The sequence below is a fragment of the Hevea brasiliensis genome, chromosome 16 (genome assembly GCF_030052815.1).
Source record: "Hevea brasiliensis isolate MT/VB/25A 57/8 chromosome 16, ASM3005281v1, whole genome shotgun sequence".
Taxonomy (NCBI): Eukaryota; Viridiplantae; Streptophyta; class Magnoliopsida; order Malpighiales; family Euphorbiaceae; genus Hevea; species Hevea brasiliensis.
In genome coordinates, this window is record NC_079508.1 from 43,673,725 (window position 1) to 43,698,436 (window position 24,712).

General features: G+C 35.1%; 1 pseudogene; it reads right to left on the reverse strand.

Annotated features, from left to right (window-relative positions):
• Nucleotides 1-11,263, reverse strand: part of LOC110647728 (ribonucleases P/MRP protein subunit POP1-like) — a 69,215-nt pseudogene extending 57,952 nt beyond the window's left edge.
• Nucleotides 11,264-24,712: the final 13,449 nt, after the last annotated feature.

Below are 24,712 nucleotides of genomic sequence, written 5' to 3' on the forward strand. Positions count from 1 at the left end.
AAATCAGTGCTGATTGATCAGACAAAAATAGCTACACAGAATGATGAAAAGTATGTGAAATTGATGGAAGAAACTCGGAATGGCAAGAAGCCAGACTTTACAGTGAATGATGATGGGTTATTGCTTTACCAGGGTAGAATATTCATTCCTAATGATGTGAAATTGAAGCAAGTCATTATGAAGGAAGCACATGACTCTTCTTTTGCTATGCACCCTGGTGGCACTAAAATATACAAAACGATAAAAGAGCATTATTGGTGGAATGGGATGAAGAAGGATATAGCTTAGTACGTATCCAAATGCCTAACTTGTCAGCAAGTGAAGGCTGAACATCAAGTGCCAGTTGGTTTGCTACATCCATTGCCAGTTCCCAAGTGGAAATGGGAAAGAATCACAATGGACTTTGTGACGGGATTTTCGAGAACACAGAAGAACCATGATGCAGTATGGGTTATTGTGGATAGATTAACTAAATTTGCTTCCTTTTTACTTATGAGGATGGATTATAGCTTGGACAAATTGGCTAAACTGTACTTGGATGAGATAGTGAGACTTCATGGAGTGCCAATATCAATTGTGTCAGACAGAGATCCAAGGTTCACTTCTAGATTCTGGGGTAGTTTGCAAAGAGCCTTAGGAACTAGATTGAACTTCAGTACGGCATTTCATCCATAAACAGACGGCCAGTCTAAGAGGGTGATTCAGATATTGGAAGATATGCTACGGGCTTGTGTGATTGAATTTGAAGATAGTTGGGATACACACTTGCCTTTAATTGAGTTTGCCTCTAACAACAGTTATCAATCAAGCATAGAGATGCCTCCATATGAAGCTCTGTATGGCAGAAAATGCAGAACTCCTTTGTGTTGAGATGAAGTGAGTGAAAGAACGCTAATTGGCCTAGAAATTATTCAACAGACGGAGGAAAAGTTAAGCTTATCAAAGATCGACTCAAGGCTGCATCAGACCGATAAATGTCCTATATTGATTTGAAGAGGAGAGATATCGAATACACAGTGGGTGACAAAGTATTCCTCAAGGTTTCCCCTTGGAAGAGGATTATGAGATTTGGTAAAAAGGGGAAACTAAGTCCTCGCTTTATTGGGCTATATGAGGTTCTGAAAAGAGTACATCCTTTGGCACACCGATTGGCATTGCCTCCAGAGTTGAAAAAGATACAAAATGTCTTCCATATATCTATGTTAAGGAGGTACCGATCAGACCCCTCTCATGTGCTGCCAGAAGAAGAGATTAAAGTGAATCAAGACCTCACTTATGAGGAAGAACCCATAGAGATTCTAGCATATGAGGTGAAGCAGTTGAGGCACAAATAGATACCACCGGTAAAAGTGCTGTGGAACCACCATTCAGGCCAAGAAGCTACTTGGAAACGCGAGGAGGACATGAGGAGGCAGCACCCCCAGCTATTCAGAGACTAAGATCAGGTAAAATTTGGAGATGAAATTTATTTTAAGGGGGTGAGAATTGTAACACCCCTATATTCATTAGTTCTATACATTCCACTGTTTCGGTGACTAGTGTTTGTCTGGACAGTCAAAGGGTTTAGAACCATATTTAAGTCACTTAAAAAAGCCATGAATGAAAATTAATAGCCATTTCATGAAGGTTAAATGTAAATGAGGAAAATAAGGCATAGTGAGTTAAATGAGCCGAGGTCACAGCGATGGGTGACCGAACCGGGAAGTAATTGCGAGCTCGGTTGCTGCCCTAATTTCGAGTGGGGCCCTATGGCACCCCAAGCCTAAGAATTATTGTGAAGCTAATGGTAATATGAAAATTATAGAAAAGAATACAGAATCAGCTCAAATAATTAAATCAGGGTTCAAGAAGTAACCTAGTGCGATTGGAAAAATGCATCAGACCTATAAGGGGCAAAATGGTCAATTCACCCTTAGAGGTAACTTTTGACCTAAATATCCATTACAATGTAGAAAATTAAATTAATGAAAGATTGATTAAAAGTGAAGAGGTGTGTGAAAGAAAAAGAAAAAGAAAAGGAAAAATCCAAATTTAAAAAGATTTATGACATCATCCATGATGCAAGCATGACACAATAAAGAAAATTAATTTAATTTAATTATTTTGAGATAAGTATAAAAGGAAAGAAATGAAATAAAAAAAGAAAAAAATTTAGTCTTCTTCTCTACCCCTTTGTCGTCCCCTTTCTCTCTCCTCTCTCTCTCATGTTCCACCATTTCTGGACTTAGAAAGCTTGAATTTCCCTAGTTTTTTCCCATCAATTTCCTAAACCCCAACACAAAATCTCACCCTTAGACCTAGATACATCACTTGGGAGCAAAAAGGAAGAAGGAAATTAAAGATTGGAGAAGAGGAAAATTTGCTTAAATAAGGTAAGCCAACTCTTTCACCATGTTCATAGTCTATGCATGAAATATAGTTGAAATTGATGAAATTATGTAAAGAACCATGAAAATCATGCATGTTAGGAAACCTAGGAAATTCAGCCAACATGAGGGAATTAGGGTTTGATGGAATTGAATGAAATTGAACATGTAATTGAGCCTAGATGCATCATTTTCTTGGGTTGTATGTTTTGAATGACTTAAATTGTATGAATTGAAAGAGATGGAGAAGATGCCAAATTAGGGTTTATGGAAATTGGGGAAAATTGGGGATTTTGGTAAATTGATGACCAATTGACAATGTTGATGCTTAAATTGGTCAATTGGTGTACTTATAAGTGCATGTCAATGCATGGAATTGAAATGGGATTGAATGTGGTAATGCCCAAATATGGATAGCTTGACCATTGCCCACTCAAATGGCTAGAACTGAAATTTTGTTGCTCCAATTGGTGTGAGGCCAATTGGAGATGAAAATTAAGAGCCAAAGCAACAATTTTTATGTAGAAACCTTGCCCTAAAACTGACCACAAGTTGGTGTAAAATTAGGTTGAATCCGAATTAGGTACCCTGCCACTAAACAAAATTGACCATGTGAACAGTACTTGTTAAAATGGTCATAACTTGGTGTAGAAATGTCCAAATGACCTAATTTTTATATCAATGGAAAGCTTAGACATAATAGAATAACTTTTATTAAGAATACAAACTCAAATTCTGATCATAACCTAGTCAAATTGCTAACTAAAATTGGCTCACCAAATTTGCTAGTACCCTAATGTGCCCAAAATTTTTGGGTTTTGACCAATCCGGCCAACCTTAGTAAAAGTCGCATAACTTGAGCTACAAAAATCCAAATGGAGTTATTCAAAAAGGGAATTAAAGTAGACATAATAAGGAACAACTTTGATAAAGGAAGTTTAGCCAAATTTCCACTGTAGATTGGTCCAATGGAACAGTAAATTCAAGTGACCAAAACTAAATTTTTAGAATTTCACTTAGGGAGTTTTGAATTTCAATTGACAATTAATGCTAACACTATTGTAATCCAAAATGTGGTATGCGGAAGTAATTAGAACTAGTATACCTCTTAAGTATGAAAAAATTAACATTTTACCTAATTAGTTAAATGAATAGTAACCCCATAATCTTAAATACAAAGAACTCAACTTAGAAGACCTTATAAGTAAATTTTAAATGCAAAAATTTAATTGTTAGAATTATTGTAAGAAATAATTGGGAATGAATATTGAAACACTTTATTTTTGTGTTTCAGTGGCAAAAGAGTCTTCCGAGAAAGGAAATAGATGGGAGTGAATTAAGGAAGATCTAAAATACGTAGTTTGTGCACAATAATTTTTCACTTTTTGTTTGCTACTGGAAAATTTATTTGAATACGTTTTGAAAACAAATTGTGCTTATTAATGCCTTGAGAAATGTTGTGTTGCCTATCTTATAAATAAAAATTTGGAATAAAAATTGCTTAGTGTTTTGCATGAAATGTTTGAACAATATGATTTTGAATTTGATTTTGGATTCACACTTGGCATGGCAATATCACTATATTCCTCCTCCATTTATGGGGTTGAGATTGACTATGTTCCTCCCCCTCTGACTTGCCAGTCTGAGGTTGAGATTGGATGAGTACTCATATAGCTAGCTAGCCACCTCCCTCATTGATTTCGATTAGTGGGGTTGAGATTGCTTTGTTGTGGTGTACAACACGGTATTAATTGGAAATTTTGTGTCATGACCAAAGTTGTGTTATTGATTGACAACACTATGATTTATAAATTATTTTGATAAAATTGTATTATAAATATTGACATCAATTTCGTGAAATGTAATTGTGAAAGGGTTTAAATATATGTTTATCGATGTATGCTTTTATGTTTAATAACTTTAAATTTTTATTGTGCACCACTGAGTAAAATTACTCAGCGATGATTTTTTATTGTTGTCGCAGATAAGGGAAAGGATAAAGCAGCAGAGTGAACTGCTATAGTGGCCAAGAAGCATCTTTTGAGGATTTTGTATGGGTATATTATTTATACCCTTATAATTTCTTTTGATGTAAATATTTTTATTCATATGTATCTATTAAACTAGTCAAATAGTTGTACAGTAAGGTTTGTAATTATATTATTTTTTATTTTCTTTCTTTGGAATTTAGACTTTTGTATGTAAATTAATTTAAATGAAATAATATTAAGGTTTATTGAAAAAAATATTGCAATTGTGTTGACGTGAACTGAGTTTAGGGTTGTGATTGAGAAATGCATATTTGAAGTGTTTTCTTTTCAGGTTTTGAAGAACTATTTTCTCAAGTTACAGCCGACACTTTGTCGAAATTTTTATAAAATTTACAAAAAAATTTCAAAAAGTCAAATTAACCAAAATTTTAGTACATTAACATAAATTGAACTTAAAAACCTCTTAATAATGCTTCAACATCACTTTACAATTTAAAATAAATTGAAATTGTTTAAAATCTCTTATAGTAAATTTAATGAGTTATCAATAAGCGAAATTCGATCATTCATTAGGTATACTATAGAATTATATTATGCCTTACAAAGAAACAATAATAATAATAATAATAATAGGACACTTGCACGCACCCCTTGTCAGCAACACAGACAGTATTCCATGGGGATGGAATAGGCACTTTCAAAGCTCTTACAATAGGACATAACTGTCCTGCTTTTTGGTCGAAGACAACATTTTCAGTTGCCATAAAAGACAAGTACGCATTACAGTCAGGAAAATCTAAAGAAAAAAATGGCAAACCTACCTGCAATAATAATAATAATAATAATAATAATAATAATAAGTAAATAAAATTATTTTTTTACCAAAAAATATAAAAAAAATGCTCACTTGCTAGGTACACATAGTCACATGCAATCCATTGTTTCTCTCTAAGATCTATTGCACGAGCTCCATTGGAGATGAAAGAAATTTAGAAGACCTTGACCCAGCACAAGGGGATTATTATTGACCATCTGGAAAGATAAGGGGTACTCATGAGGTACTAATGAGGAATACTTATGATTACAGGAAGTAAATGAAAATGAACCATGTCAATTACTTTTAATAATACCAAATAAGAGATTAAACCTAGTAAAAAGAATTACCCCATGAATGAGTCCATTCCATTATTGAGTTTAAGAAGAACAATAGGACAAGATCTTAAACCCTTAAGCTTAGTTGAATTACTCAGCAACCCTGACTTTGCATCATCAAGGCAAACAAAATCCATATGTAAACGATGTTTTTCTAAGCAAAGAACATTCTCTTCCACTAGAAGACTTGCTCTGCAGCTAGCATCCCACAGATTCCTTTTGTCAGAGAACCGCTTTCACCTTCAGGTTTTGAACATGGCTGTGGAAATAACTCTTTAATCTCTTCTGGATTTTCTAGTATATTAAAATCCTTTCCAGATTCATCTTCAGACACATCATTCGTTATAGCAACAGCTGTCACTGGAACATGAGCAAACTTTGTCTCAGGCATTGCTCGAGGATCCCTGACTGTAAAAGAAAAAATCGAACATGAAGAAATATTCTCCTCATTTTTACATACAGAAGAATTCTTAAGCTCAAAATCATGATCCGCCTCTTTAACAGCACATTCCTTTAGTTGCCAAAAATTCTTTGAATCACTGCACACAAGTAAGCAACTTTAGCCATTGTTAACTAAAAATCTTGGTCCCAAAGAACTCAGCAATATCTTATGTGGCTCACCAATAAACAAGATGTAATATCTTTTGAAGAAGTTGAAATGCCTTCGATCCCATTACCTCTAATTTTGCAAGTTGGCCTTCAAGCGAGAAGCAATTGATCGAGATGCCACTCTCACTCATCTGGACAAATAAGAAATAAAACTAACTCACATATTAAGATATAACAAAAATCTAAAATATGTAGTTTAATTGAAAATTAAATTCTCTAATTCCAACGCAAAACTAACGTTGGGAAACCAAATTACAATCCACGGGAACATGATTTACCAATTTAAAACAGATGAAAATGAGACAAGAAACAAAAGGTGAATATATACATATAAATATGGTCAGCCAATAAGTTTTTACCAACAAGCTGGGATTTCAGAGGAAAAGGAATTCTTAAAAACCTCATTTCTGAGTTATTGAAGGCAACAAATGTAAACCAATTTAGCTACAGCAAAATTGAAATGCATTTCTTTCGAGAACAAAAAGGACATATGTTTCTCACAAGCAAATTTTAGAGCATCATATCCCTCGCTAAAAGCTGAAGCATGTATCCACACCCAAAGCTGGCAATGGAAAGAACAAGATTGAGAACTTCGCAACTCATTGCATCCGTCCGAATTACGGTCACTACCATTGTTTTCTCCATTCCAAAGATGATAAGGTCACCACGTATAAGTCACAGGAGCTATCAACGGAGAAACAGGAGTTCCAACATGATGAAGCTGAAAAAACAAGGAATTTTACATGAACACGTCCTTAGATTATCCTTCTTCGGAAAAAATAAAATAAAATAAAATAAAGTAATTGCAGTGAAGTAATCTACCATGGCAGTTCCATAGATAAGACCAGAAAGAATACCATTGGTAATTTCCTCAGATTGAGCTAATGAAGAAGGCTCGAGCACCATCCTTAGTATTGACGTTAGTGAATCCTAGAGATCACATAACTCAACTCAACTCAACATTTATCCCAAAAATTTATTGGGTTCGGCTATACGGATTCTATTTCTCCACTTTAAACGATTTTGAATTAAATCCTCAGAAATGTGTAATACTTCTAAGTCATATTGTACTACTATTCTCCAAGTAAGTTTAGGTCTACCCCTTCTTTTCTTTCTATCCTCTAACTCAATGTGCACCATTTGTCTAACTGGAGCCTCTGTATCTCTACACTTCACATTACGAAATCACCTTAATCTCCCTTCTCTCAACTTATCCTCAATTGGCACCACTCCTATCTTATTTCTAATACTCTCATTACGGATTTTATCTAGTATAGTATGGTCACTCATCTACCTTAACATTCTCATCTCTGCAACTCTTATCTTAGACACATACGACTCCTTCATTACCCAACACTCACTACCATATAACATGGCCGGTCGTATGACTGTACGATAAAAATTTTCCTTTCAACTTATTAGAAATCTTGCGATCACATAAAACTCTCGTGACATGTCTTTACTTCAACCATTCGGATTTAATCCTATAACTAACATCCTCCCCACATCTACCATCTACTTAAAAGATTGAGCCAAGATATTTAAAGTGATTACTTTGGGACAATACCACTCCATCCAAACCAACTCCTTCCCTATCACCAGTTCGGCCTTCACTGAACTTAAAATGCATATATTCTATCTTCGTTCTACTTAACTTAAAGCTCTTTGACTCTAGAGTACTTCTCCAAAACTCTAACTTTCTATTGACTCCTTCTCACATCTCATCTTTTAGAATTATATCATCCTCAAATATCATGCACCAAGGGATACTCTCTTGTATATGTTTCGTTAATTCATCTAGAAATAATGTAAAAAGGTAAGAGCTTACAACTGAACATTGGTGTAATCCAACTAAGATAGGAAAATCTCTTGTATCTCCTTCAACTGTGCGCACAATAGTAGTTGCTCCTTCATACATATCTTTCAATACCTGAATGTACCTAATAGATACTCTCTTTTGTTCTAACACTCTCCATAAAACATCTCCTAGAGCACTATCATAAGCCTTCTCCAAATCGATAAAAACCATATGTAGATCTTTCTTCACATCTCTACATTTATCCCTCAAACTTTTAATGAGAAAGATCGCTTCCATAGTTAAACGACCGGGCATGAAGCCAAATTGATTAGGAGAGATAAAGTGTCATGATGTAGTCGATGTTCCACAAATCTCTCTCACAACTTCATAGTATGGCTCATAAGTTTAATTTCCCTATAATTTGAGCAACTCTGTATGTCTCTCTTACTTTTAAAAATAGGTACTAAAATACTCATCTTCCATTCATCAGACATTTTCTTTGAGTTTAGAATCTTATTAAACAATTTAGTTAACTATGTCACTCCCATATCTCTCAAACACTTTCACACTTCAATTGGTATGCCATCGAGTCCACTTCTCTTAAGTGCTTCCTTTCTTTTTAAAGATCTAATTCTTCTAGTATAATTCACATTCTTTTTTATTACTCTGTAATCTATATTCACGCTATTATCACTTTAACTATTATTAAAGAGATCATCAAAATAATTTCTCCATCTTTCTTTAATATTCTCATCTTTTACCAACATTTTTACTTCTTTATCCTTAATGCACCTAACTTGATTGAGATCTTGACATTTCTTTTCTCTGCTCCTTGCTAATCTATAAATATAAACTCTCCTTCTTTAGTTCCAAGTTTCTCATACAACTTTTCAAAGGCCTGTGCTTTTGCTTGACTAACAGCCTTTTTTGGCTCTTTTTTTGCTATCTTGTACTGTTCATACGCCTCATTATTATCACACTTAAGTAATTTCTTATACAATTCTCTCTTTCTCTTCACTGCCTTTTGTACTTCCTCATTCCACAACCATCTCTCTTTTGAGGATGGTCCATGTCCTCTAGACTCTCTAAGTACTTTTCTAGCTACTTTTCTAATCTTTGATGCCATCTGTATCCACTTACCATTGGCCTCCATATCCAGTTTCCATGCTTCAGATTCGAGAAGCTCATTTTTTAACTTCACTTACTTTACTCCTTTGAACTTCCACCACTTTGTTCGAACTACAATATTTCTTCCAGCCTTGCTTGAATTGCTCCTGAACTTGACATCCAAGATCACTAATCGATGTTGACTTATTAAAGCTTCTCCTAGAATGGCCTTGCAATCCTTGTATAGAGCTCTATTTGTCTTCCTAGTTAAGAGGAAATCAATTTGACTTCAAAGTTGCCCACTTTTGAAAGTCACTAAATGTGAATTGAAAGTCATTAAATGTGACTCCCTTTTTATAAAGTAGGTATTTGCTAGTATTAGGTCGTACGCCATAGCAAAATCTAGGATGTTTTTCCCCTCCTCATTTCGGCTATCAAAACTAAAACCTCCATGAACATTCTTATAACCTTGCTTATCGCTTCCTACATGTCTATTTAAATCTCCACCAATAAAAACATTCTCTTCATTCGGTATGCTTTGTATTACATCATCCATATCTTTCCAAAATCTTTGTTCACTCTTACTATCTAGTCCTATTTGAGGAGCATAAGTACTAATTACATTTATTGTTTCCCCTTCTACTACTAACTTCACTAGTATAATTCTATTTCCTACTCTTTTCACAGCTATTACGGTATCTGTTAATATCCTATCTATAATTATGCCCACTTCGTTCTTGTTCCTCTCCTTTCCGGTAAATCACAGTTTGTATCATGAATTACCCACTTTCTTGCTTTTCTCTCCTATCCATGTAGTCTACTAAATGCAAGCAATATTCACTCTTCTCCTTTCTAAGGTATCCACAAGTTTCATTAATTTTCCTAAAGTGATCCAACATTCTAAATACCAACTCTGATTCTCTTCCTATACTGTTTCTTCTTAATTGATCTTCTTCTATAATACTTTCTATTGTTTTCTATGCCTATCTTGTGTTTTGTTCAACTATCTATTCTACTATCTGTCTTATAGACTAACTTCTTTACCCACACTCGTCCATGACGTGAAAACTCTTGCTCATTTAAAACCACACCCAGTCACCGGCATGGCACGTCGTTTCCGATAAAATCCCTACATCCTTGCATATTTCTCATTACACACGGGTTCTTATATAACGCGTCCTAAGTAGAGGACACCCCCATGTTTATATCATAGGAATCCATATCATCCATATTACGAGGTAGCTGATTGACACCTACCGCAATCCTTCTCCTTTATCCGAATTTGGGACTAACTAAGCATGAACTACTTAGGTAGATTTATCCTAGAGATCACATATCATAACAAATTTCTTCAGCTTATAAATCTCACAAGCATGAAGTGCTATTAGTTATGAACCTTACAAGAAATGAGAACGAGGAAAGAAATAAAAATTGAGAGTTAAAATTTGCTAATTACAACCTCTAGACCCTCCTACTGGACAGCAGTATAATAGCTAGCATCATGCACAAGAGCTCCATGCTTGTACCACTTCAATAAAGCTGTAGACCCCCTTCCTCTGCATCATACAAACCCATTCTGAACAGAACAACTAATTAATATTTCAAGAACTTTTAGCTGCAAATTAAATGACAGTATCACCTGCCCTGCAAACCCAGGGGAAGGGGGAAACCCCACAGCTTTGTCATTGTGAACCTCTTCGCATGCCAAACATGCATTCTTAGCCTCTTCGTTCCTTTGCCTAAAGTAGAGAAACCACGTTCAGGATTCTTTTTTAGTTCAATTCTCCGCCGAACGCGACGAGGAGGAACCCTTTCCTGGTTTTGCTCCGAAGCCACGGCTTTGCTTTTATAAATTACTCCTCGTAATTTCCTCTTTTTCTTATATCTCTTCTATGCAACTTGATTGTTATACGCAGTGGTTCTGCTTCTCTTGTTTCTTCGAGACCGAAAATCGTTATTCAATCGGTCAGATACGATTGAGTGAAGAGTCTCGAGCTCAGAAGCGCGGGATTCTGCGAATTTTTGCACATTGATTTTTCGAGGCGGAATTGCTGAAACTTCACTTTTTTTGCTTCCATCGCCAACCATTGGAACTGTTACTTTTACCTTCAGGCTGATGGAACTCGGCGCTGGCTTAGGTTTGGCCGCTGAGTGTATGTGTGCACAGCAGCGGGATACAGCTAAATAGTGACAATTGTCTACTGTCTATGAAACGCAGCGTTTAAAACTCTTCCTGCCCCGACAATCGCTGCTTAAACTGTTTGCACTAGTTGAGGGCCATGCATTACACCTTCAAGGGATTCAAGTCCATCTTGGGCTTACGCCAGGCCCTGCACTGGAACAAAAACTGAAACATGTCCCAATTGATTTAACCCACGTGTATTCTTTGATTATTGAAAATATAAAATCCAAACAAGTTTCGAATTTCCACCTCAATTAGAATTAATTATACTAAAAAATTAAAAAGAAATTATAAAAAAATATATATATTTTTTAATTTTTTTACATTTATTCCTAACTTAAATAAATTATAAATTAAATTCTATATTTTTTTATGTCTACCAATTAATTTAATTAAATTATTAACTTAATTTAAATAATTAATAATATCAATAATTTATTTTATTAATATGTTCAATTGAACTATTAAATTATTTTTTATTTTATTATATTTTATATAGTACAGAGTATATAAAATTTTTATGCTTATTGTGTTATATAATTTTAATATATTAATATTTATTTTTCATGTTATGAATAAATTTAATATTAAAAAATTTTTAATTTAAGTATTTCTTTATTATAAATAATTCAATATTATTATTTAGAATCTTAATTATTTTATAAAAAATATTTACATATTAAAACTCAATAAAATTTATTTTAATGTTTATTTATAAAATATATAAAAGTATTAATTATAACAAAATATTATCTATTAATTTATAATATTTATTTAATAATATATTAATTAAATTTCGATTCGATCCAACTGAATTTTAGACCCTATCCCTCTACTTTTACTGGTACAATTACTGGAGATAATTTAAAAAACCTTAGTTGACATCTCAAAATACCCTAAATACAAATTAAGAACTAATAATGTTGCAATCACTGATACAGGACATTTAAGCAATAATTAATAAGTAGTAATCTCTAATTAGGATTCGTTTAGATGGAGTGAGAAAAGGTAAGCAATGGAAAGGTAATAAAAGGTAAGGAGATGGGAAGGCAAGGAGGGTTATAATAATAAAAAAAAAAAAACCATGTGTTAGAGAGGGATAAATTAATGAAAAGATAAAGAGATGTAATAAATATCTGTTATGTTTGGAAAGAGGTGATAGAAGGGTAGACTTAAGGGGTGTAAAGATAAAAATAGTCATAATTCTCACATCCCCTCTTTAAAAATAGAAATTTGAAAGGTAAGAGAGGGTGAGGTTTATCCTTATCCTTCATTAATTCACCTATTTCCAAGTAGAAATACATAACTTACTTACCTCTTTGTATCTTTATTTACCCCCCATTCAATCTCATCCAAACAGACCATAACTAGAAATGTGACTCAGTACACACATATTTGCACAGTAAAAGTATATACAACTAGAAATGCTGAAATAAAAAACACATGTGAATATAGAAAAGAAGACTTTACAATAATGAAATTTGCCTCGGTGAGGGTTTGGTCACATACTTTCATTAGTGAGACTTTACCCTAGGCAAGCATACACCCCTAAATTTTATAAATCAACTAATACTAGATATTTGAGCAGTAATCTCCAAATAAATACAAAATCTAGGAAAAATTGATACTGAGAATTTTTGTATTATACAACTACAACACACAAATTTGAGCAATAAAAAACACAAAATAAAATTAAATAAAAAAAAGATTTGTAAACTGACCTGCGAGGAGTTACAATGGCAAAAGAGTGTCAGTTGTGAAGGAGTTTCAGGGTTGAAGAATGAGCACCTACAAGCTGTAAGGGAGACAGCCCGTTACCCCATGAAGATTGGCCAAACCTAGCAAGATGTAGGCCTATGAGATGGTGTAAGGGCATAATTGATGAAAATGAGAAGTTTGGCAGACACTTTTATAAATATGGAAAAGTATAGGGGGGTGTGACCACTGAGACATACTGATGTTTTCTCCTGCCAGAGGTCACTTTGTTCCTAATGCTCTTTAGAGGGGTGTGACTAGTTGGCCACTGGTGAGCACAGTCGAGCTCAGCTAGTTGCTAAGTTTGGTGTAAAGCTCTCCACCATCCCCGGGGTCACTGATGCAAGGGCGTGACTCTAAGTGAGCTCCCTATGTACTCATTGTACTAGGCGGCGGGCATCGTGCTCTCGTGAGATAGGAGCTCGGTGTCTCCATGAAGAAGGAGCTTCATGGACACTACAAGGCCAAGGGGCTTGTAGTGCGCATGTCTCTTAGGCCCGAGGTTTCTATATAAAGCCGGCGATGCTGATCGATATAGGGCCAATGATGCTGCTCGGTATAGGGGAACAAATATTATACCTTAGCTTGGGTTCAGTCATATGGTCGGATGATGCTTATTGCTATGCTTTCAGTTGATGCTTGAGGATGTACACGATGAAGGGCGACATGATGCTACAAAGAATATTGATATTCAGTTTCCATGTTAAATATGCTAAATGACCCTCGATAAGTAGATTTGAGATCCTCTATAAGGGGAAAGGTCCTTGAATACGAGTAGGCTGGCCTAGATTGGGTGGAAGTCTAGACACCGCATGGGACTACTGTCCGAGCTAAGAAGTGGCCCCGTGACAATTGGTATCAGAGCAAGGTCAGTGCTCGCGATAGATAATAATCCATACCTCCCTTGAGAAACCTTTGGTTGTGTGATGCACACGAGATATAAAAATAATGAGAAACGATGGAAAGTGATGGTTGTCAAACAAAGCGATGAAAGCCAATCGTGTATTCACCTCGAGGAAGGGTGAGCATAGTATATAACTCTGAAATGGGTGAAGGACATGACGTCCTCATTAGAAACATATTGTGGCATGCACAGTGAATAAGTGATATAATGTGCAAGTGAGTATCCTTGATGTTATTGAGTCTTTAAGAGGTGGTCTGCGGGAGTGCAGTATACCAATTGAGGATTATCAATATAAAAGGATGCTAACATGGGCAAAACAGGGTGCGAAATTAGCGAATGACATTCGCCAAGCAGGTAACATAATTTGAAACCTTGGTCAGACAAAAACGAGACGATCGATATTGAGAAAACTTGGAAAGATATGGGATGAATTGTGTTCCCAAAACCATTGAGATGGTGAATGACCCTTGTCGAGTAATGAGATACAATACTCGGGATTGCTTAAAAGACTATAAAAGTCTTTGAGATGAGTGGAGACGAGTAAGTCCCAAGGATTGATAAGATGATTGCGAATTGTTAATAGACTGTGGAAGTCTTTCGAGATATGAGGTGTGCTATCCCTAAGAGATTATGGAATTGATGGCTTATCACATTGAGATGGTGTCTTTACCCTAATTGGGTTAAGAGCTGGAATAATCGAGAACTACTTATTGGCTATGAAAGCCTTCAAAATATCTTAACGAATTGCTAAGCCCGTAAAATATTTTGTGCTGGTAAAAAGAGGGGGAATTCAAGATAGCTTAATGGTTATGAGAACCTTCGGAATGATGGGTTGAAATACCCTAATCAATATTGAGATGGTTGTTTTCTCCCCTGGAGAATAACCATTGCAGTTGGCTACTATAACCTTCAAATGAAAGATGAGACATGTATAGAGTCCCTCGAGATAATAATGTTGCTATTCTATGAATAACATAGAAAGTGAAACTGTTGCTAGAGTATAACTTGAGATGAGACGGTCATTGCGTGCCATTGATGGCAAGTTCGGATTATGCATGGATTCTATTGAATCCCATTTAATTAAGAGGCGATAGATGCTAAGAGCTGTTGAAGTTAAAATCAGCTATGAGATGAATTCAGAAAAGGGATAGGTGGATCCTAAATCCTGTGGCGTAGAAATTGATAGGGCTTACGATAAGCCTAGAAAGGGTAAGAAACCCAAATATAAATTCAGATGTAACAAGTTGGCTTGTGGTAACACAAGAAAGGGCAGAGGCCCAATTATGCATATAAGCATTATAAAGTTGTGTTGGCAAACGGTAGCTTGAATATTCATATAAACTCAAAGTCTCGGATGCTTGGTACTGGTAATCAAGTCATTATGCGGATGGTGGTAGCTTATGTGATAAAAGCTTGCCAAAACAATCTTGAAATATGAGATGGTGGTTATGAGAGCCATGTTGTGATAAAAGTGGTGATACCACGTGTGGGGGGGCTGCACACCTCATTAGATGTAATCTTTTGAGGAGAGGGTAATGACCCCACGATGAATAGGTGTGCCAATAGAGCTTGAGGCCACCTTGAATACCTATGAAGTGAGAATACATTGAAATAATCGACTTATAGGCAAACAAATGATCTTGGGTCACAATTGTAAGGATAGTGGTGTCAAATAGAGTTCTAGACATCTGTGGGAGATCCAAGCAATTGTGATGACCGAGCATTTAGGTTGTGATAACGATATAAGCTTGATGATTGTGGCAGTCGTGTATATGTGATTTTCACCGAGGAAACTAAAATGGAAAGTATCTGGGATAAGAGAAGTCCCTCGATGCAATCTTGTGGAAATTTTATAGGTGGAGAGTGCAATCGTAAGCCATATGGTATCCCTTCCACGTGTCAACCACATCCCAATTGGAAGATGAGAAGTAGTTAAAAGGTGGAGACCTCAAGAGAACATGAATGCAAAACTCACTTGTGGTGCCCAAGATGAATTAAAACCAAACAGGAAGAGAACGAAGAGAGCGAAAGCAATTGGTAGCCGAGAATTGTTTATCATCGATAGGCGGTAGCATTAAAAGATGGGTGTACGAACAATGGGTGTGCAATAGGAAATGAAGGCAAAACTAGCATGAGCAACGAGTCCCACGAGCATAATGCAAGTTCTAGAGGGAAACATGGTGATACACGAAATCAGTAATGTGTAAGTTTCTCTATTCATTTACATGATGACTATATTGTTCATTATTGGCAACCATAATATTATATCATAGCTACGAAATTGAATACTATTACTTCCTTTTGCTTGAGTTCATATGTAACGCTATTGTTTTGTATTGTGATTATTTTGTGAGGTACTTATGATGGTGCAACAATAAGGTAAAGCATGAGAATAACTTAGTGAAGGCCCGATGATATTAATGCGGAGGCGTGTTCATCACAATACGGAGAAATGAAGCATTGGAGGAACCATCACAAAATGAGCCATAAAGAATTAAGTAGGGGAGTATGTAGATGATTGAATAGATCCATCAAAGCGAGAACTCACTGGAATTCAATGCCACGGCAATAACAGCAGTAGTCGATAGGGTCTTCCATTGTCTAAGTGGGGGAGAATGTCACAAGAAAGAATATGGTACTTTCATCATTAATCAAGTTGGGCAGCTATTCCATTATTAATCGAGTAGGACAGCTATGCCACAATCATAACATAAGGATGATATGAAAAAGGTGTATGAGGACACAAGCAAGTTGATATGAAGATGCATAAGAGAATCATGAGATTTAAATGTGAGAACCAGACATGATGAATGACATGAAGAGGCACAAGATGTTTGGGAGAGCTTTGTTCAACATAGTGAATAACATGAAGAGGCACAAGACGTTCAGGAGAGCTTTATTCAACAGGAGGTGCTCAAGGCAAATCAATGAGGACATCGATTGTCTAAGTGGGGGAGAATGTAAGGGGAACAGCCCGCTACCCCACAAAGATTGGCCAAACCTAGCAAGCTGTAGGCCTATGAGATGGTGTAAGGGAACAATTGATAAGAATGAGAAGTTTGGCGGACACTTTTATAAATATGGAAAAGTATAGGGGGGTGTGACCACTGAGACATACCTATGTTTCCTCCTGCCAAAGGTCACTTTATTCCTAATGCTCTTTAGAGGGGTGTGACTAGTTGGCCACTGGTGAGCACAGTCGGGCTCAACTAGTTGCTAAGTTTGGTGTAAAGCTCTCCACCATCCTCGGGGTCACTGGCGCAAAGGCGTGACTCTAAGTGAGCTCCCTACGTACCCATTGTACTATGAGGCGGGCATCATGCTTTTGTGAGATAGGATCTCGGTGTCTCTATGAAGAAGGAGCTTCATGGACACTACAAGGCCAAGGGGCTTGTAGTGCACGTGTCTCCTAGGCCCAAGGTTTCTATATAAAGCCAACAATGCTGATCGGTATAAGGCCAATGATGTTGCTCGGTATAGGGGAAGAAATATTATACCTTGGCTTGGGTTCAGCCATATGATCGAATGATGCTTATTGTTATGCTTTCGGTTGATGCTTGAGGATGTACACGATGAGGGGCAACATTGTACTACAAAGAATATTGATATTCAGTTTCCATGTTAAATATGCTAAACGACCCTCGATAAGTAGATTTGAGATCCTCTATAAGGGGAAAGGTCCTTGAATACGAGTAGGCTGGCCTAGATTGGGTGGAAGTCTAGGCACCGCACGGGACTACTGTCCGAGCTAGGAAGTGGTCCCGTGACACAGGCGACCCTTTCTTTTGCTACTATGAGATTGAGTGGCAGTAAATTTTTCAGCAGGCGATGCTTTTCTTATGCAGAGCCTATACAAAAAGAGTGGGTGAGAGAGAGAAGGATGAGGATTTATGTGCAGAGGCAAAAATAATGACTTAATGAGCGAATCGGTAAGAGAAAGAGAGAAAGAGGGATTTGAAGGTTAAGTTTTATGAGAAAGTTGCAACTAAACGACATAAGAATCTATTTGGATTTTCTTTTTTTATTTTTTAAAGCAAAAGTTCTCTAATTATGTTGAACTTGTTTATATATATATATATATATATATATATATATATATATATAAGGTAAATTTTTAAACAACTAAAATATTCTTATAAATATATTATTTTTAATTTACCTAATATTTATTTAATTAATTTGATACACAAGTGGGTTAAAGATACAAATAAAATTAATTTTATTATTTACTAAATAAATCCTATTATTACTACATATTACGTACAAAATTATTATTTTAAGAAAATTTAAAGGGGTACTTATCTTTTAATTATTATAGTTATCACTGGTGCAAGCTTCCTTTAAAAAAATGTTTTCTCTTTTAGTATGAGAAGTTTATCCTTGTTTTACTTCTGTTAAACTTAATGCAATTACCATTTTTTGGTATTTAACTTAGGATTACTTACAATTTTATTTAAGAGATATCTAAGTTTAGCTTTTCTTCTTTTAGACTCTGCTCTTAAAGCTTTAGCTGTCTTTTCAATCTCAGGATCAAAAATTAAATCAATTTCTGCACTTTTTGTTCTTCTTATATAAAAGATATGTACTTGAAAAACCAAAATAAGAAAATCTCAAAGTAAAATGAAAAAGGAAAGAAATTAAAATCAAAAATAAAATGCTCAAATTAACCAAACAATCAATTGTCTAATATCAAACAAAACAAATCTCGGGCAACGGCACCAAAAACTTGATTGCATACTCCACAAATATACGGATCATTCAAGTAGTAAATAAAAGATATCATTCCACAGAGATTTGTTGTTTGAGTACCAATCTATAAAAGTTATGATTATTTGGGCTATCGATAATTTGTGCTAAAAATAGAGTAAGAGATGCAGCAAATTAAATTGGGAAATCAAGAAAATTATAATGAATTAAGCAATTATAATTCTAAGCACTATACTAATTTACTAAAATTTCAGCAAGTAACAAAAGATTTAATTAATTAATGATAAAAATTGATTCCAGAGTTGAGGTTCATGAAGTAAATTTCATTGGGATTTGGATAGGCAAAGCCAAGATTAAGGGAAATACAAGTTTGAAGGAAGTTTATTCTGATTTTCTTTAATTTTTCTTTCAAGCAAACTAAAGAGTATTTTAAAGGAAACTAAACTCCATTCTCATGCGATATTTAATTACCCAAAACCCTTTAAGCATTTTAATCAACTTGAAATTCCTCTTAACCCACTAGTTTATCTCTAACACTAGGTGATTAAGTTCATTATCTTGATTATCTATCATAAATTTTCACCTCTCGGTCCTTGAATCTAAGATTAAGAATAAAACCCAAAGGGTACCAATAATGGGTATGTAAATAAGCACACAAGGTAAGAATCAAAACTTATATATACTAAAATCTGGTTAAAATCAGTTTAAATCCACAAATAAAACTTAAATCATTACACCCAACTCTGAAATCTTAAGTATCTACTCACTCATGCTTGTATTTACAAGTAGAAAATATGAAATAGAGCAAGAAAATATGAAAATAAAACTGAAAATAAAAGAACCTAGAAGAAGAGTATCTAAATCTCTGAAAATGGAAGATGGAAAACGTCACTCTGCAGGTGTTCTTCCTCCAAAAATGGCGTGATTCCCTCATTCCTTTCTCTTTTGATTTTTCTCTCTCTTTCTCCTTATAGTAAAAATGAGAATATGATGCTTATATATCCCCTCAAGGTTTGGCCTAAAAATAGTCTCTAAAGGGATAAGGACAAAAGGTGTAAAAGGTGTGAAAAGAGAAAAATTTTCCATGTCAGCAAATCTGCCAGCGCAATCCCACATGCCTCATGTTGATTTAAGTTATTTTCCACATGCCTCATGTTGATTCGGAGGAGGAGCCTTTAGATTCTGCATGACCAGCTACATGAGGCATTTGGGAGTCCCTAAAACTTTTGGCGTGTTTTGCTCTAAAATCTCTATTTACACAACCCGCCACACGAGGCATGTTAAAGCCCATGAAACTTTCGGCGTGTTTTATTCCGAAGTCTCTGTTTACACGACTTAGTGTGAATTTACATGCCTCATATGGATTTCTGCTAGCTAACTCTTATTTTCACACGGCCTTCAACATGGGGCATGTTGATGCCCTTGAAAGTCTCGGCTAATTTTCTTCTTTAAGCGATTTTTTTTCATTTTTCACACCACTTTAGACTTCCAAATCACTTTGAATTTCTTCTATATGGACCTTTTTGCCTTTAAACCTTATTAAAACATATCAAAAAACATTAAAATTCCGAAAGTCAAATATCATGAAACTAAAATTAATAAATTAACTAAAATAAGCATTAAAAGTATAAAATTACTAAACTAAAAAGGCAAAATGGATGCAAAACTACTCTAAAATACTTATATAAAATGAGTTTATCAAATTCCTCCAAAACAATCCATAAACTAAAGCATCTCAAATGATGATAGAAATAGTTCAAATGGATGAATAATATGCCAATCACATAGGCAAATCTCCACTAATGTAGCAAAACACAATTAAGAGATCAAAAAGACTTTTAATGGTTGTAATGGGGCTAAGGGGTAATAATATGGCTAACAAAGAAAAGGTAAAAGGGAAGCAAAATATGTGAATAATTAAATTGTTAAAAAGATCAAGATACACTTTTCTTTTATTATTATTAAATTTTTTTTTAATTTTTTTAATTTTTTTGTTTTAGAATCAAATGGGAGGAAGAACTTTGCAATAAATTACCAATACTAGCATACAATTTTTGCAACTCTATTAAGGACTACATAAGTAACGTTGAATTTTGCATTGCAATTGTCCCTTTTTAATCCACCCCCAAACTCATTTCTTTATATACTTGGATGGTAAATATTTTTTTCTTTTCGTAACATGATATAATTGCTAGCCAATTTTTATGTTAGTACTTCTCCCATTTAATTATTAGACTTTTCCTCCTCTTTTTTTTTCTTTATTTTTTTTTTAGAATCAATCACTTAAACAAATTATTCTCATAAAGGGTAGGTAAGTGTTTAGGTTTATGGCTAGGTAGATTATGGGTACCAAAGAAATAAGGGGTATAAATGAAGGCTCAAATTGGTTTCAAAGGGAAAATTTAAAATGAGATTGGTTAAGGCTAAAAATGTGGGTTTAAAATTTGAAGAATGCCTTAATCACTTCTCTTTTCAAGTGAATGCTAAAATTTCGCCTCAAAATGTCTAGAAGGCTTATTCTAGGATTGGTGAGACACAATTAGTTATTTCTTACTGTATAGTTTTCTTTAAGCACTCAAAACTCAATGTAATTAATTGGGTGGCCCTTGGCTAAGAAGATATAAACCTATATTAGAATTTCATAACCTCATACTAACCTGGAACTTTCAATCCATCAAACCCATCTAGAGGCAAGCTCAATTGCTTTTCAAAATGATTCTCAATCTTCTAAGATTTACATTATTTTTATTTATTTATATTTTTTATGTATGCATGATTCCTAAAATGAATGCAAAAATTAAATAAAAATAAAAATAAAAAATGAAATAAAAACTATACGTAATCAATATGATATCTATATACAAGTGTATATATTTACATGATGTAGGTGTATAGTGTATGTGAACTAAGTAACTAAGTATAAATGAAATGCAATTTAAGTAATGTAAATAAAAATTATTAAAAATTTTACAAAAATTTTGCCCTCCCCCAAACTCAAATTAGACAATGTCTTCATTGGCTTAATCGAAGTGGCAGAAATATCAATGAAATCAATAAATGATAACTTGGAGAGATATAAACTCAAAAAGAGTGGAACAGAGTTACCATGTAGAACGTACATGCCTAGTGGTGAATGATCAGAATATGCACATGAGGCATGTAAATTATAAGTATTGGGAGCATGAGGCATGTTGAAGTAAAGGTAAATTAGCATGCCCTGTGCCAACTACTAAGTAACTGATATGGGGTATCAACATGGGGCATGTGATGTTCCATGAAAATTTCGGTGAGTTTTCAAAAATTTTGAAAATTTGAGGGAATGCAAATAGCTCATTGGAGAGCATAACCCTTAGCATGAGGTATGGCAAAGGGAAACAATGCCAACATGTGGCAGATGAATGTCCAGAAGTTACCTTAGAGGTAGAATTGTTAAGGCTAAGAGAAGAGCAGCTGTAGTATTGTCAATAATTCAGTTATATGACTATTAAAAGTAATATTAGTAATGCTATTACAATAGCCAATAGAAGCTGAAATTAAAGAAAATGATCAATTCAATAGAAATCTGGATAACAAAGATATTATAAGTATCACAGCAAAAGAAACCAAGGCAGCCAGCAACAATGAACAAGCCAACGCAAGATGCATGAAACAAACAGAATTAAAAGAAACAAAAATTAGATCATTTACAAATAAATAAAACATATAAAATTTCCAGTAATTAGGAAATTAACAGTTGAAAAATAAAGCAAACTGACCAATGTGCATAATTAAAAGCTAAAGTTTCAGAAACTAACTGAAATTAAGAAAAACAAAATTCTAAAACTAGACAGCTGGTTGGTCTTCTTCATTGGTGGATGGCACTGGCTCATTTGCTGCTGCAGGTGCTTGCTCATTGGATTTCTCAGAAGCAGTATCCAGGTTTTCTACCATAGCCTTCATCTCTTTAAAAATGTCTTGGCCCCATTTGTACAGCTGGTTAAAAGAGGTTGCTAGCTTATTGTAAATGTCAATCATTTCCTTGTCATGAATTTTCTGCTTTTTCCTAAATGAAGAAAACTTCTTTTTAGTCTTTTTCTCAAGCTTGGCTTGCTTCTGACCAAGAGTATCAACCTTAGCTTCTAAAGCTTTTAAAGCAACCACAATATCAGAATTAGCATCAGAAACAGGCTGCTGTGCTGCACTCATTCTGTCAATTTTTGCTTCCAAATCTTTAAGAAAAATAAGTAAGTCTGATTGTCCAACAGTAGGTGGGTGTGAGCTAGAAGGACCAGCATCAGTATGCTGTCCTATACCCTTTGATTGCTGCTGCTCTGTATCCTTATGTCCCCCATTTACCAACACATAAACATCACCCCTCTTTACACAAATTTTCATTTGAGTCATAATAATTCTATCTAGAAAAGACTGACCAACCATAGACACCATAGCATACTAGTCAGTGTTAAAACCAAATGATTTGGCAATTACAGTCACCATCCCTCCAATAACTACTGCCAGCTGAATGCTTAGAGACTATATGTTCCATATGAGAGCAAAGAAAATAAGCACCATTTATTTTTTTTCTTCTCTTTCATGCACCATAAAAAGAATAAATCATTCTTTTCTACAACCCCATTACTGTAACCTCTACCTAGTATAGTGTAAGACATGAATCTTTGCAAGAATCTCATAGCAAGGTTTTGAATAGCTGAGGCCTTAGCAGAACTAGGGTTGTAGTATTTCCCATATGGTGCAATGGACTTCCAAAATGTAGGGGGGTCATAAATAGTCCTTTGCCACTTTATCACTTTTGCTCCATCATTATAAAAACCAAATAAGGCATTCACTTGAACAGTGTTAAGTTCTCTGTCCTGACCTAAACACCTAAAGGAAATGGTGTCCCTATGGTTACTTTGCATAGGCTAGAAGTCCAATTGCAATGAGCTTAAAAACTCAATTGTCAATTCCCTAGAAGCAGGTTCTTGAATCCTAGTAAAATCACTTCAACCTATATTTTTCAAATATTCACTAACAGATTCATAAAGCCCTATTTCCCTGAGATTGTGTTCATCAATGTACTTGGTGGCTAAAATTTTCTTTTTAGGAAGGGCCTCATAATTTTTTCTCATTTCAAAGTCCCTAAAAGTCCATGGGTAAGATGAGTTTACCTGACTTCGAGATGGAGGGATAACTGGAGTAGTTTGAGACACTGTTGGTGAATGATGCAAGGGTGATTGGACCCTAATTGGAGCAGAAGAAACCTACGGTGAGATAGGATTTTGGGCAGTAGAGTGGGTTCTGGTGCTAACTGGACCTAGGGAATCAACTCTAGGCTGTTTTGGTGAGGTAGAGGAGTGGAGAACTAATTTCTTTCTTTTTCGTGTCTCATATACAACTGAAGAGGCAGATTTGGTGTGTTTTTGGGAGGGAGGTGTGGCGTCTTGGGTGGCATTGTCGGGATTAGGGGTGGCATGAGAGGACTGGTGAGGTGGAGAACTAGGGTTCGTATCGGGAATTTAGGGATTTGGGGACGAAATGGGTATTTCGAGTTGAGCATTGGGTGGTGTAAGGTTTGGTGTTGGGTTGAAGAATTACTATTGACAGCCATTTTTATGGCTCGCAGCTTGGATATGTGGGTTTAAAGCTGTTTGGTGCGCACCATGGAAGGAACAGTGAAGGCTTAGGTCGTGCGGCTGATGAGATGAAATAGGATAAAATGGCTAGGATAAAGGTTTAAGTGGTGATATACCTAGTGTCTAACATGAGGCATGTTAAGAATAGTGAGGGGTGACATGCCCTGTGTGATTTGTTGTAAGATGAAGAACATGAGGCATGTTGGAATACAAGGGAAAAATGACATGCCCGGTGTTATTGTACATGAAGTGCTACATGAGGCATGTGAGACCCCTTGAAACTCTCAGCAGGTTTTACATTTTTAGCAATTTAAAGTGCCCAGAACAGGTTTTGGTGGTGACACTACCCCTAGCATACATCATGTTGAACCTAGTGTTAAATGACTTGATAAAAAAAAAAAAAATGTGATCCTAAACACACTAAAACCAACCCCAAACACAATTTGCATAAAAATTTTTCTCAAAATTCAATTGAAACCCAATTAATATCTAAGAACAATTAAAATCTATCAATCCACCAAACACAAAC